Source organism: Myotis daubentonii, chromosome 10, assembly GCF_963259705.1.
Source record: "Myotis daubentonii chromosome 10, mMyoDau2.1, whole genome shotgun sequence".
In the NCBI taxonomy this organism is placed as follows: Eukaryota; Metazoa; Chordata; class Mammalia; order Chiroptera; family Vespertilionidae; genus Myotis; species Myotis daubentonii.
Window position 1 is genome coordinate 26,625,845 of NC_081849.1, and position 13,198 is coordinate 26,639,042.

General features: G+C 36.0%; 1 protein-coding gene across 4 annotated transcripts in view; it reads left to right on the forward strand.

Annotated features, from left to right (window-relative positions):
* The window catches only part of EXOC4 (exocyst complex component 4), a 753,652-nt gene that overhangs the window by 44,712 nt on the left and 695,742 nt on the right, over positions 1-13,198 (forward strand). The window lies entirely within an intron of this gene.

Genomic DNA, 13,198 nt, shown 5'->3' on the forward strand with positions numbered 1-13,198 from the left:
ATTATAAATGTCTTCTGTCAGTTGGTGGTGTATCTTTTTTACTGTGTTTAAGGTGTCTTTTGTTACAAAGAAGTTATAAAATTTAATGAAATAAAACTTCTCATTTTCTGTTATGTGATTTTTATTTTAAGAATTTTTTTTTTCCACCCTAATCAGTTTGACTCAGTGGATAGAGCGTCCGACTGCGGACTCAAGGGTCCCAGGTTAGATTCCGGTCAAGGGCATGTACCTTGGTTGCGGGCATATCCCCAGTAGTGGGTGTGCAGGAGGCAGCTGATTGATGTTTCTCTCTCATCGATGTTTCTCTCTATCCCTCTCCCTTCCTCTCTGTAAAAAAATCAATAAAATATATTTTTAAAAAAAGAATTTTTTTTTCTATCTCAGTGTCATAAAGAGAATCTCCTATGTGTTCTTCTTAAATCCATTTAGAATGTATTTTCATATGTGGTATGAACTGAGGATCTAATTTTAACTTCCATATAAATAGCCACTTGGCCCAGACCATTTGTTGAATTCATTTTCTACTGATTTAATGCCATCTTGGTCACATATATGCATGGCTGTTTATGAGCTCTTTATTTTGTTCAGTTGGTCTCATCTGTGTCTACATGAAACCATGCTGTTTTAATTGCTATAATTTTATAATATATCTTGGTAGCAGGTGAAGATGCTACTTCACCTTGCTGTTGAGAATCGTCTGCTATTTTTGGCCCTTTACTCTTCTAGATGAATTTTAGTATCAGCTTGTTAAGTTCCACAAAAAGTGTGATGGGATTTTGATTAAATGTAAGAGAATTTCATCTTTGTAAAACAAGTCTTTCAATGAACAGGACATGTCTCACATTTATTGAAGACTTTATTTATGTTCTTTGTAATAATGCTTAGTAATGTATTCCTTAGAGATACTGTATTACGTACATAATTTTTATTTTTGAGTATTATATTTTTGTTTGTTAAAACAATGGCTATTAATTACAATTTCTAGTTATTTGTTGCTACTATATAGGGATGCTGTAGATTTTTTCTTTTTTAATTGATTATACATTTCCCTGAAACTAATCCCAATTCTGTCTGCCTGGAAAATGATGAGCTAGTCTTTAAAACTTGGCTCAAATTTTATCATTTCTGACTATGCCAGGTAATTAGATACTTTTCTTTAAAAAATTATGTATTTTTATTATGGTATCAGTACTTAACATGCGTAGATGCTATTCTTTGTTTTCGTAAGCTGTATGTATTTCTTTGTAATATAATTACTTTTGTTTATATTGTAGATCAATGAGGGCAGGGGCTGTATCTTACCTATTTTTGTCTGCCCCGTGCTTACCATAGTCATATAGTCATAGTTCACAGGTCATTAGTCAAATGGTGAAAGTGTTTCATATCACTAAATAGAAAAAGGCATTTTACTCTCTCTCTAGGATCTCTGATCTGATTTTCTTCTCCCATTTTTTTGTTTGTTTGCTTGCTTTTTAATGGTTTCGTAGTTTCTAATCTTTTCTTTTTACAACAAAATAATAATTATAATAGCTAATATATATTGAATACTCACTATGTGCCAGTACCATTTTAAGTATGTTACATTTGGTAATACATTTAATTTTCCCAACAACCCTAGGGGAGGTAGGTTTCCAGATGAGGTAATTGCCTTGCCTGATCTGGGGCGTTGGCATATCCTCATATACAGTGAAGATTTCGTGGAGGTAAGATTTAAAGCGCTTAAGAGGTTGGAAATATTCTTCAATTTGGCCTCTTATTTATAAGACTGAACAGTAAGGTCTGTAATTGCTCTTTCAGTGGCCTTCATATGAAAAAATAATCACATTTCCTTTCCCAATGGTTATGTGATATTAGAAGTAAAATCTACTTAAAGCATCTGAGGAAAGTGAAGACACAATAATGTCGTCTTTCAAAACCCTCTGATTTCCTTGGATTCATTTAACAAAAGGTTTTGCATTTTTATTTTGAGGCAGGTGCAGATGCCCAGTAATTTAATCCCTAGTCAGGTTATAAATCCAGAGTAACTACATCAGTGGTGACCCTGGCTCTTGTCGGCTCCTGCAGTTCCGACTTCAGCATTAGACTGGTCTGATAGCTCTAGACTTGGCTTCTAGATGGGATATTTAGTTCTTCCTTTGATCCGATAACCTGAGTATTGCATAAAATAATTAAATTGTCAAGGCTGGCAATGTCTGCAAATAGACATGGCCTTTTGTTTTCTTCTTCAAGGTAAACAGCTGTTGTTCTTACAAAAAGCTAAAAGTGATCCAACAAGAAGCCTGCATCCATCACATGGAAATCAGAGACTTGATTTATAGTGTAGCCTGTAGCTTTGTGATATGTACAGTTTAAATTAGACCTTTGCAGTCATTGTGCGGGGTTGATGCAAGCACTTTAATGACATAATTTCTGGTTGCTGCATCACATTTCTGCAGTCTGTTCTTTGTATTCCACTCACATTAATTGAAGTAATTTTGCCAGTGAAGCGTGTTTCAAACCTCTGCATTTAAATTGAAATTTTAATTCCCTTATTGTCTTGAAAAGACGGCTGAAGATGCCTTGTTACAGGTTTCATTATCACTCAAAACACTCCAGCTGCTGGTTCTAATGTACAATGACTGATTAATTCTGGGAAGAATTAGTAATGTAAGAATAGCAGTGGCTTCCCCATGGCATGAGCTAACCAGGAAGGTATTTCATGATGGTTAATATTTTTATGAACTTTTTTTAAAGGGAACTTTGTGTAGAAGTCTGCATCAGAACTGAAATTGCACAGATGAGCTTCGAAAATCACTTACACAAGTTCTGATTTATCAACCCATAGAAGTCAGTTCAATGATTTCATTCAATCAGTGGGAGCCAAGCCAGTGTGAGAAGGTTTGAGGCACTTTAGCTGCCAGTCTCAAGCTTGTGACTAAAATAAATTTTTTCATTTCTAAGTCTTCCAGGGAGTGGAGAGATTTTGAATGTCTCTTAATCATTTTGTCTTTTTATTATTTATATACCTTTTAAAAAAGAATCCATAGCTGTATAGTCAGATAAGAATTATTCTGATAATTATAATAATAACTTGTATTTATATAGTTGCCTTCTTCCCAGGGGATCCCAGAGTGCTTTGCTGCGAGAAGAGTATAGTGGAATTATTTTACTTACACTGTGAAAATGTGGCCATATCAGGGGGATAAAGAGAGTAAGACAGCTATTTAATTGCATTGTTTTTTAAGTCCCTATAATGCAATTAATATATTTGTAATATATTTACCTTACCTTTGCAATTGTTGGACAACATTCAAGGTTGTAAATGTCAGTAGGGGCTTAGTGTGGGTCAGATGGACTGTTTTGGAATCCAGCTTTGCTGTTTACTAGCTTGATGATTTAGAGCTAATTCTTTAACTTGATTTTGTTGAAAGTTGGAGTTGCCAATAATGCATACCCGCAAGGGTGGTTGAAGGGATTATGAGATATTAAGCTATACATGTAAAGTAGTCACGGTATACACTGTAAGTGCTTAGAAATGTTATTTATAATTAATTGATTATTTTTACTGATACTGTAAGACAGGTGATGGTTCCCATGTTATAATCTCAAAAACTGTTCTAAGGTGGACTTGTTTTTGAGCTGATAAAAGAGTTAAAGTAGGACTGGCAAGGTAAGCATTTTTTATTCCTTTTCTTTTTGCCTAACATGGACATCTATCTGAATGAAAGACTGTTCCACATTTTATACACTCAAAGGAATTATTGCAGGCAGATAGATAGAATTTTTCTCAGAAAGTAAGTCTTGTGTGCTCTAACATGTGCACTAAAGGATGAGCAAGACCCCAGAGTACTATGACTTATTTTTGGGATTTGACTGGACAAATTTCAGATTCTGTGTCATCAGTTACCTGTTCAGCCTATATCAAGTATATGTTCATAGGGTATCCACTGACTGTTGATTATAAGCAATGTCCATTTGTTGGTAAACTAAGATCAGTTTGTTGCAAAATCTGTAAGCATTAAATGTGTTATTTTGCCAAGGGTCGTAATTAGAAATAAGGCCATTCACTGTTGGAGGGTGCTCATCTAAAATGTTGATTTTTAGCCCTGGCCAGTGTTACTCAGTGGTTAGAGTGTCGGCATGTGGACCAAAGGGTCTCAGATTCGATTCCTAGTCAAGAGCATGTCCCTGGGTTGCATGTTTAATCCCTGGTCTCAGTCAGAGCATGTTCAGGAGGCAACCAATTGATGTGTCTCTGTCATCAATGTTTCTCTCTTTCTCTCCCCTTCTTCCCTCCCTTCCACTCTCTCTCTCTCCCTCAAAAAAAAAAAAAAATCAATGGAAAGAATATCCTTGGTTGAGGAACAACAACAACAACAATAAATTGATTTTAGTGTTAGAGTAGTTGGTAAGCTGTTCTTTTCTGTCATTGCTTCGATAGCATGAATAGTAGACCAATGAGGTTGCTTCTATTGGTGCCAGTAAAGCATTCTCATTAGCAAATAGACTAATTCTTTTCTCATATTAAGGTTGGGAAGGGGTGATCATCACTATCAAATGCTTAATGTACAAATAAGAAAAAAAGGGCCAAAATGCCCATCCCTTTCATCTGACTTGCAAGTTTCTGAGATCTCACAGGATTATTTTTCTCTCATCATGACTCTGGAAATGATATTGAGAGGAAAGCTCTATAAAGATCAGGACCTGGAACATTTTAGTGAACTTATTGAACTTATCTTGAAAATGGTTCAGTGACTCTGCAAAAATGTTTCAATATTCCATATAGATTTCTGCACATGATAAAAAATGTATCAGTGATCAATAGTGAAATAGTTACCCTTAAAGTCCATCTGTTCTAGTGTTGAATATTGACTTGAGAGACTTGCCAGTGTTCTGTACTAATAACTTACCAGAAAAGAACCTGGCACATATTTTGATAGGCAAATGAATGTGATGATGTTGTTGTTGATCATTAGTATATCTGTGAAAGTGGACTTAACCTTGAAGGAGCTTACACACTAGTTGGAAGAGACAGATGATGAATAAATAGTGTCTTTTATATCGTTAAAAAACAAGAAAGGGGGACCAGGAATACTGGGGGTGGGAATATGATAGGGTGGTTAGCTGTAGCTGCTTCTAGCTGCATTTGGGACCCCCTTATTCCCTCAAACACCTGCATCTGATCTTCTTTTCAAAAAGATTTAGGAAAAGCTGAAAATAAAGTTATTAAACAAGTAACCTTGGTTTTGCGTCCACAATTAAGTACACTTAATATGGCTACTTTATTTTTCTCCTAGACTCTGAGTGTCAAAGTGCAGGGCTTGGTAGCAACTGCTTTTCTTGCTGCTCAGTGCCCTTTTTATTTAGATTTGTTTTGGAAGGCTGGAATTTTGAAAAGCCCTGATGTTTGATAGGCACTGGTTATCGTATTAACTTTCCTCCCCTTTTAGTGTGCTCTTCTGTCTGCCTATTTTATTTTAAATAAGTAGAAGTTTTATTTTATTGTACTAAACCTCATAAGTTTAGAAATTTGCAATTGGCTAGCTTGGCTGTAGAGCAGTGTTTCTCAAACTCTGCCCATTAGGGAATCCTTCAATTCATGGGGATGTAAAGTACAACTTAGGGGATATAGTCAGTAATATTATAATAATTATGCATGGTGTCAGATGTGTACTAGAATTCCTGGAGTGATCAGTTTGTAAGTTTTTTAAATGTCTAATCACTATGTTGTGCACCTGAAACGAATATAATACTGTATGTCAAGTGTAATTGAAAAATATAATAAAATTAAAATTGAAAAAAAATGTTGAAATCCAGGTCACAGTCGACTGATTACATTGAGATATCAGGTGGTGGGACACTAGCTTCAGTAATTTTTGACATTGTCCAGGTGATTCCAATGTGTAGACAAATTTGGAACCATTGCTGTAGGGTCTAGCTTATGCTGTGCAATAAAGCAAAACTAATTGCCCTTGGCTCTGTTTAATACCAGCTTAGAGTCATTAGAAACCAAATATTTGCATAAGAGAGACATGACTTTGAGGTAGACACATGTGTACAAATGTGCACATAAGTAGTTTGACTGATGCTGCTTTGTTGCGGTCCTCTATTGCAGTTTTTAGATAGAGCTGAGTGTCTGACTCTTATTCTGATTTTCTAGTGTGATTATTTGGTTAATAGGAGTTCTATGTAATGGTTTAAGGTAGATGCTCTCCAGGCTCAGGCTGACTTGGAACTCTTCACAGCTGTCATTGTGGTGCTCTGATTCCTGCATCTTTACTGTGGGTTCTTATCTGACTTATTGCCAGGATTTAATGGACAGAAATTGGGGTACAAATTTACTTATTGACAGGCAGTGGCTAGGTACAGTGTGGTATAGTGCAAAGAAAATTGATTAAAAGCCAGACCTTCTTAACTCCAGTCCTGACCCAACAATTTGCCCGTTCTGTGAGCTTCGACAAAGAAATCATTTTCTCTCCCTGGTTTTTATTATCTTCTTCTATGGTTATACAAACACCCTGTCATATTATAGAATGGTTGTGAGAATAAAAATGAAATTTTATACAGGTAAAGTGCTTTATAAAAATAGAAGGCAGTATGAAATTAAAAATGCTGTAGCCAGGATTGTCATCATCACTGTCACACAGTGCTAAGTAAAAAGAAAAAGCAGTAGTCTGGGGCTTGTTTACATTGGGTAGCATTTCTGGCCTACTGTTACCATCACTACTGCATACATGTTTTAATCAGCTTGACTCTGTGTGTGTGTGTGTGTGTGTGTACATGTTTACACACGAGTCTGTGGGAGGAATAACCTAAGTCAAGAATAATTCACAGGTCCTTTGCTGACATCCTCCATCATATTCAGGTTTCAGCCTCACAGATGGAGTTGCTTGAATAGGTTTTTGATTGGTCAGTCTGTGGCCTGGGGACCCTAGACATGTGTAAATTGCAGCAGATGATAATGCGTGTTGTTGATGGGAGCCCTCCATCTCAAGTTGATGGTCTGAGAATGCTGATAAGTAGCCTTTGCTTGTCCTGACAAGATAGGCGGAGCTTGTTAAAGAAGTCTGTAATCTCTGAGATCCATCCCAGTACTGATTACTTGTGGTTGCCTCGCTCTTAAAAAAAAAAAGCCATATTTTTCTCACATTCTTTTGTGGGATTTTAATAGTTCATGTTAGTAAAGAGCTGTATAAGTGCTGAGCAGTTCTAATGGGTTTGGGACTCTTGCAGAGAGTGTGGTGAATTGTCTTGATTTGAGTGTGAGCCTGAAGTGATTCTCAGAGACCTCCTTTACCAACTCTTAAGAGGACAGTTGTTTGTAACTTTTTCTTGTCCCAGAATAACACGATGACAAGTGTAAGTGACTTTGGGACACTTGGTAAATGAGAATAACTTTCCCAGTGGTCTCTTCTCTTGTATTTTGGAGTAGAAATCCAGGTTCTAGTGCTCTTTATGGGGCTCTGAAGGGAACTGGGAATTGGAAGAATCATAAGATTAGCACTAAAGAAGGATTTTTTTTTATGAGCTTTCCCATAAGCAATTACAATTCTTATCTTTCTCATAAAGTGTTGAGTGTAGTTTAATTTCATCAGGAAAGTAATTGTGAACAGATCTGTTATAAATCCATTTGGAACAAAAGAGGCTCTTTGGTATATATTTGGTGATGGGCGTATGTTCCCAATGTATTGACAAATTTTAAAAATGCATATTTAAAAATAACAGTATTTTCACACAAAAAAACTTTGTGTGGAAAATGATTGGAAAGAATCACTTAAAAGATATAATTTTATCTGATTATTAAGAACATGGACCATCTTTACCTTTGTGATTTTCTGTGTTTTTAAGATTGAGCATGTATTACCTTTGTAATTTGGAAGAAAAATAAAGGTTCAGGAAAAAAAGCACATTTCTGGGCCTCACGTTTTTTGTTTGTTTGTTTTTAAATCTGTAAAGTTGTGGAGGGCCTGAGTCTTGACAACCTTGAAAGGTCCCTGACAATAGAACATTCTTACGTTTCGTTTCTCAGATATTGTCATTCTGTGAGGCTTGTGCTACTGGATCTTAGAAGACCTGGCTTCCCTTTCCTAGACTTTGTGTTAATAAAATATAAAATATGGGAATTACTTGTGGTAGAATGCCTTGATGTATAAGAAAAAAATGAAATAAGACAAGAGCAAAAATAAGGGGGAATCCAAAGAAAGCATAAGAATAGCTTAATAAGATGATGTGTTTTTAGAACAAATCTGTGTTTCACAGCAGTAATAGGATGTTTCACGAAGCTAGATGTCATATTTGATCTCTTTTGAGTTTTGTTTTCTAAGATAGATTTGAAGATATTTTAAAAAAGAAATTCACAAGTAAAAGGCCTTTTTTTGACAGCACTTTATCTTGCAGCCCCCCTCCCATTCACTTATCAATAACTTCATCTCATTTGCTTGATCCTGGAAATTCCATTATCTCCCAGGCAGTCTATTGCATTAAGCCTTTAGTACCTAATATCGCCTCATTTACATTGACACGTGCTTGACCTCAGCCCTTCTCCTCTCTTTGTTAATGCACCAACAAGCACTGATATCTCTCTGGAGCATTATCATTTGGCTGTTAGCTCAACTAATAACAACCCTTCATTTGAGCTGATGAAGGTTTATTAAATAAAAACATGCAATCGCCCTAGCGGTAAAGTAATGAAAGGAGAATGGAGGTAGACGGCATCCTGTTATAATGGTGAGAGCATGCTGAGTCTGCATTATAGGTATTTGGTTTCCTTAGGGGAAAGGGGCACCTGAATGGGTTGGATCAATAGCATGTTAGCAAACTGATTTTAAGAATGGGCATTTTTGATTGCCTGATTTGATCACTGATTAGCTATAGGCTGAGGAGTTAGGGTAAAAAAAGGTGTTTTTGCTCCAGGCTCTTGGCCTTGCCCTGTGCTGCAGCTTTCCTGGGAGGTCTAAATAGGAAACTGTCAATAGCCCCGAGGCCTTAAGTCACTTGCCCTCTTCTGAGTTCCCAGGAAAGCTTCTTTGTTGTTTGCAGCCAAAGATTTTTGGTGTTCTTATTTAGTTAAGACCATTCTAAAAAATTGTTTAGCTTGTGTCTTCTTATAATATACATACAGGAAAGGGGAAGGCATCAATTCCTTGGAATAGTCAAATTTCATTATCTTTTTACTGCATCCATAAGTTGGGCCAAGGCAACATTTTCAGAATGTTTATGTTGTCTTACTATTAAAAAAAAAAAAAAAAGCTTCCTTAAGAGAGACAAACTAATTATCAGAGTCCTGAAGGAAATATTTGTTTTGGACTCAACAGTTGCAAACATTTGCTTTCTTAGGGAATATTGTTGCCAAAATAAGCATTTTCATTAGCTAGCAGATGGTTTAGTTAGCAGGTTGGTTTTTTGTTTATACTTAAACAAAAAGTTTCCTTTCTTTTTTTCGGCTGGAACCTTAGTTCTATTTAGAAACAGTTACTAATGTCATTTACCTTTGTGGAGCTCACCTCTCCCAACTAAAACAATAAATAAAAAAGACCAGTAGCTTCTTGTCTAGCATTTTCTTCAGGGAAGCAGCTGTTGAGTATGGCCAGTTTTGGTGTTTCTCCGAAACTTTTCTACTGGTTTATGTTTAAGGCACAAAACTAGATCTTTCCACCTAATCGGCCTGAATAAGGTGGGCAGGAGACAAATTTAACTGTGAAATAATGATTTCCTCATTTAAACTAAAATGAGATTGAGAAACACACTGGGAAAGAAAAATTATAGGTACTACAGTTCATAATTACCAAGATTTCTTTTGTTGTAGACTTATCTGTCATCTCAAGGTAAAATTTTTTGAAAGTTCTCGATTATGTATATTTTAACTGCATTTCACTTATTTTTTGAGTTATGGAAACATTTTTCAGAATTTCTGTTTTCTTAATGGGTAGGTTTCTAATAACAAAACATGCTGTCCTGTTCAATCTCATGTGTTAAAACGTTTTGTAAATGTTTATTTTCCTAATCCTAAAGGAAATACTTGTTTTCAACTCCAAAACAGATTTCTGTTATTTATATGAGAAGTTGAGTAGAATACCAATTTTCTGTTAGATAATAATTGGTATTCTGTGAAAAAAAAAAAAATTCCCTTCTAAGTAGTATCTCATCTTTGCCCCCAAATAATTTTTTAAAATATGTGTAAGAGAAATTCTAGATACAATTAGTTGGCTCATTATCTACTTGTAGTAAGTAATCTGTACGAAATGGTATGGCATACCTTAGAATTTTAAGAGGTCATTGGGGTATGAATGAATGATAATTGTCTTGTGAGTAGATGTATAGGCAACATTTACCTATGAACTATTCCACTGTTTGTTGTCTACTTCACCTTTCATTTACAATTTTAATATATATTTGTGACATTATTTAGTGTCACAAAGTCACATCTGTGAACCCAATTTTGATAACTTCTCATAGCCACTAACCTGTGAGGCCATTTTGCTGCTGCTTTGATCCATCTGCATCTCTTGAATTCCTGTTAATGTTTCATCAGTGTATTATTTTGAAGTGTTCTGTAGTCATTACATTTGGAAAACGGTGAAATAATTTATGAAATAACCATTTCTCATACATTAAATGTCTCTGTAGTTGTATTTTTATTAGGAATTATGCTCAGTTCTAAATATAGGGGGGTTTCTCCTGTAGTGAAGCCTTACTGTCAATAACTACCTGGAAGCCAGACCCACAGGACAACAGACTTAGCCATCAGTGATGGTTGTGGGTTTGACTGCTGCCTCACCAAGTTTTTCTTTATGTGTAAACTTTCTGGTGCAGGCTACTTAAAGCAAGATAAGATAAATGTCAGGTTTCTGCTAGAACACTGATGTTCTAGGGATGAAACGTTGCATTGACAATTATTTTCTTCAAGTTGGTTTGAGTACCACTTAGGAAGGGTAGAGTAGGGGGAAGACAGTGACCTTGCCTAGCTTCCATGATTATAGTTTTATAAACCGACTCTAAATAAGTGAAGGACAGAAAATAAAACACTGTATTTTCATATAGAAACAAGAGACTATTCTCTATTCTCATTGTGGTAAGGTTTTCAAATCTTTTAAGATAGCTCTTCATAGTGTGTGTGTATGTGTCTGTGTTAATTGTACTTATATTCCTGTAATTTGGGTCAATGAAACATATTCAGAAACTTTGTAATCTATATGTCACAATGGTTCTATGAAGGAAACAACACTTTACTGAAAATGCTGCATCAAAGCATGTTGAAAACACCCTCTGAGGTTTCTTTGCCCACAGAATAAAGAGGTGCCAGGCACTGTGCTGTTTTACCTATGTGTTAAAAATATTTTAATTAAGTGGCTTTGAAAGTTGACATCATATAATTTTGTATTTGGAATTTGATGTATTTGGGTTAAAAATCTTCATGCAAATTCCTACAAACAAATCAAGCTTGGATGTGCAGTGGGTGATTTTTAAGCTTAAATATCTCAGTTGGATTTAATTACCTTAAGGGATAAGGCTACATGATGGACCAGTGGTTTACCAAATTATTTTTCATTTTCTGGATTTCGATGTCACTAAAGGTTACCGCGTCCTCTTTTCTCTGCTAGAGATTCAAGTTAAAATCCATTTTAGAGCATCCGTGTGAATGAATTCGTTGTTGTTTTTCCTCCCTGGGGACACGCTGGTCATTTGGTGAGGCTGCCTTTCCATTTGGAATTGCTGCAGCTTGCACAGGCCCAGGGCTCTCAGAGCAGGGCAGTTGCAAGTCAGCATGAAAATGAACAGGCGGGCTTCGGAGGGCAGAGCTGGCCCAGGGCTTGTCACTCTTTCATTTCCTCATTCTTTCTTGGTAAATGTAAGGAAACCTATTTGCTGCTGACATTTGATTCTAGCATATCACAAAACAAGTGATTTGTTTGTGGGTGAGCCTTTGCATTTTCCTCCCCATCTCAGGCCACTTTGCATTTGGCAGCTCCCAAGCTGTCCATACTCACCGTCCACAACTCCTCCATGTCTGTGTATATTGGTATAGATCTCTGATGAACACTTAACCACTGGTATGTTTCATGGCCTTCACCACTTACTGCTTTTGTCTAAATGCTTCATTTTTTAGGAGCATGTTTATTTGCATAAATACATTTAATGTTTTTACCCTGAAGTAAGCATTATTAGTTATTGCCTTTATTTGTACATCTTAGGAATATTTAGAAGTATGACCTAAGCAGGCATAGTCATCACATGCTAATCCCTTCAGGGAGCTTGGTGTGCTGTTTGCCCTCTGAGTTCAGCTTGTGGTCATCTCTTCTCTGTTGTTGTTGTTTTTATTACATTTGCATTCTTTGTGCTTTTTTCCTTCCACCTTTGTTCTCCAAAGGTGAATATTCTCCTCAATATTCTCTTCACTTTAAGTTTTTTTTCACTAAAAATATATAAGATCTTTATACATAAGGACATAAATATAATTTCATATACATGGATAAATGGGATCAGATCATACATGCTATTTTTTTCTTTTGAAACATATACACTTTGGTTTCCAAATGAGTTGCTCCAGGTTCCCTGAGTCCCTCCCTATCTTCTCCCTTTGTTGTAGGCATCCCTACACCATTTTTATTCATCCAATCTATTTTGTCTTAAAATCTCCCAAATAGCACTTTACACCAGGAGTATCTCCCTCTCCATAGTTTATCTTCTGTTCACTGTTCAAATCCTCATTCTTCTATCAAACTGGGTTAAGCCAAGGAGTGATGACTGCTATTGTCCTCATGTAGCATTCATGTAAAATTGCATTGACCTCCCTGTGTATGTGTATATGAGAAAGAGAGACTGACTTTATGTAAACTCACATGTAGACTCAGGCTAATGAAGCTCTGGTTCATAATCATCATAAGAATTATTAAAACATTAATAATGTGCTTCTGTTTAGACTTAAAAGGCTAGCTTTGAAAGTTGATTTAAACTATTAGTATGTGGAATTCTTGTGAGAATATGCGTGATATAATCACTTTAATTGGGGAGTTCATTTTACTTGTGTCCATTGATAGGCAGTGTATGTAGGAATTAATTGTATGTATGGCTTTGCCGGTATGTTAGATGCCTTCATGCTTATCTTCATCAAGCTTGTTTTCTTCAGCATTCTATGTCTCAGATGCTAAATCCTTCAAGGCAGAGCGAGGCCTAGCCACATTGTGCTGTAGTCACCCCATATTCTCAGGGCATGTGTTCC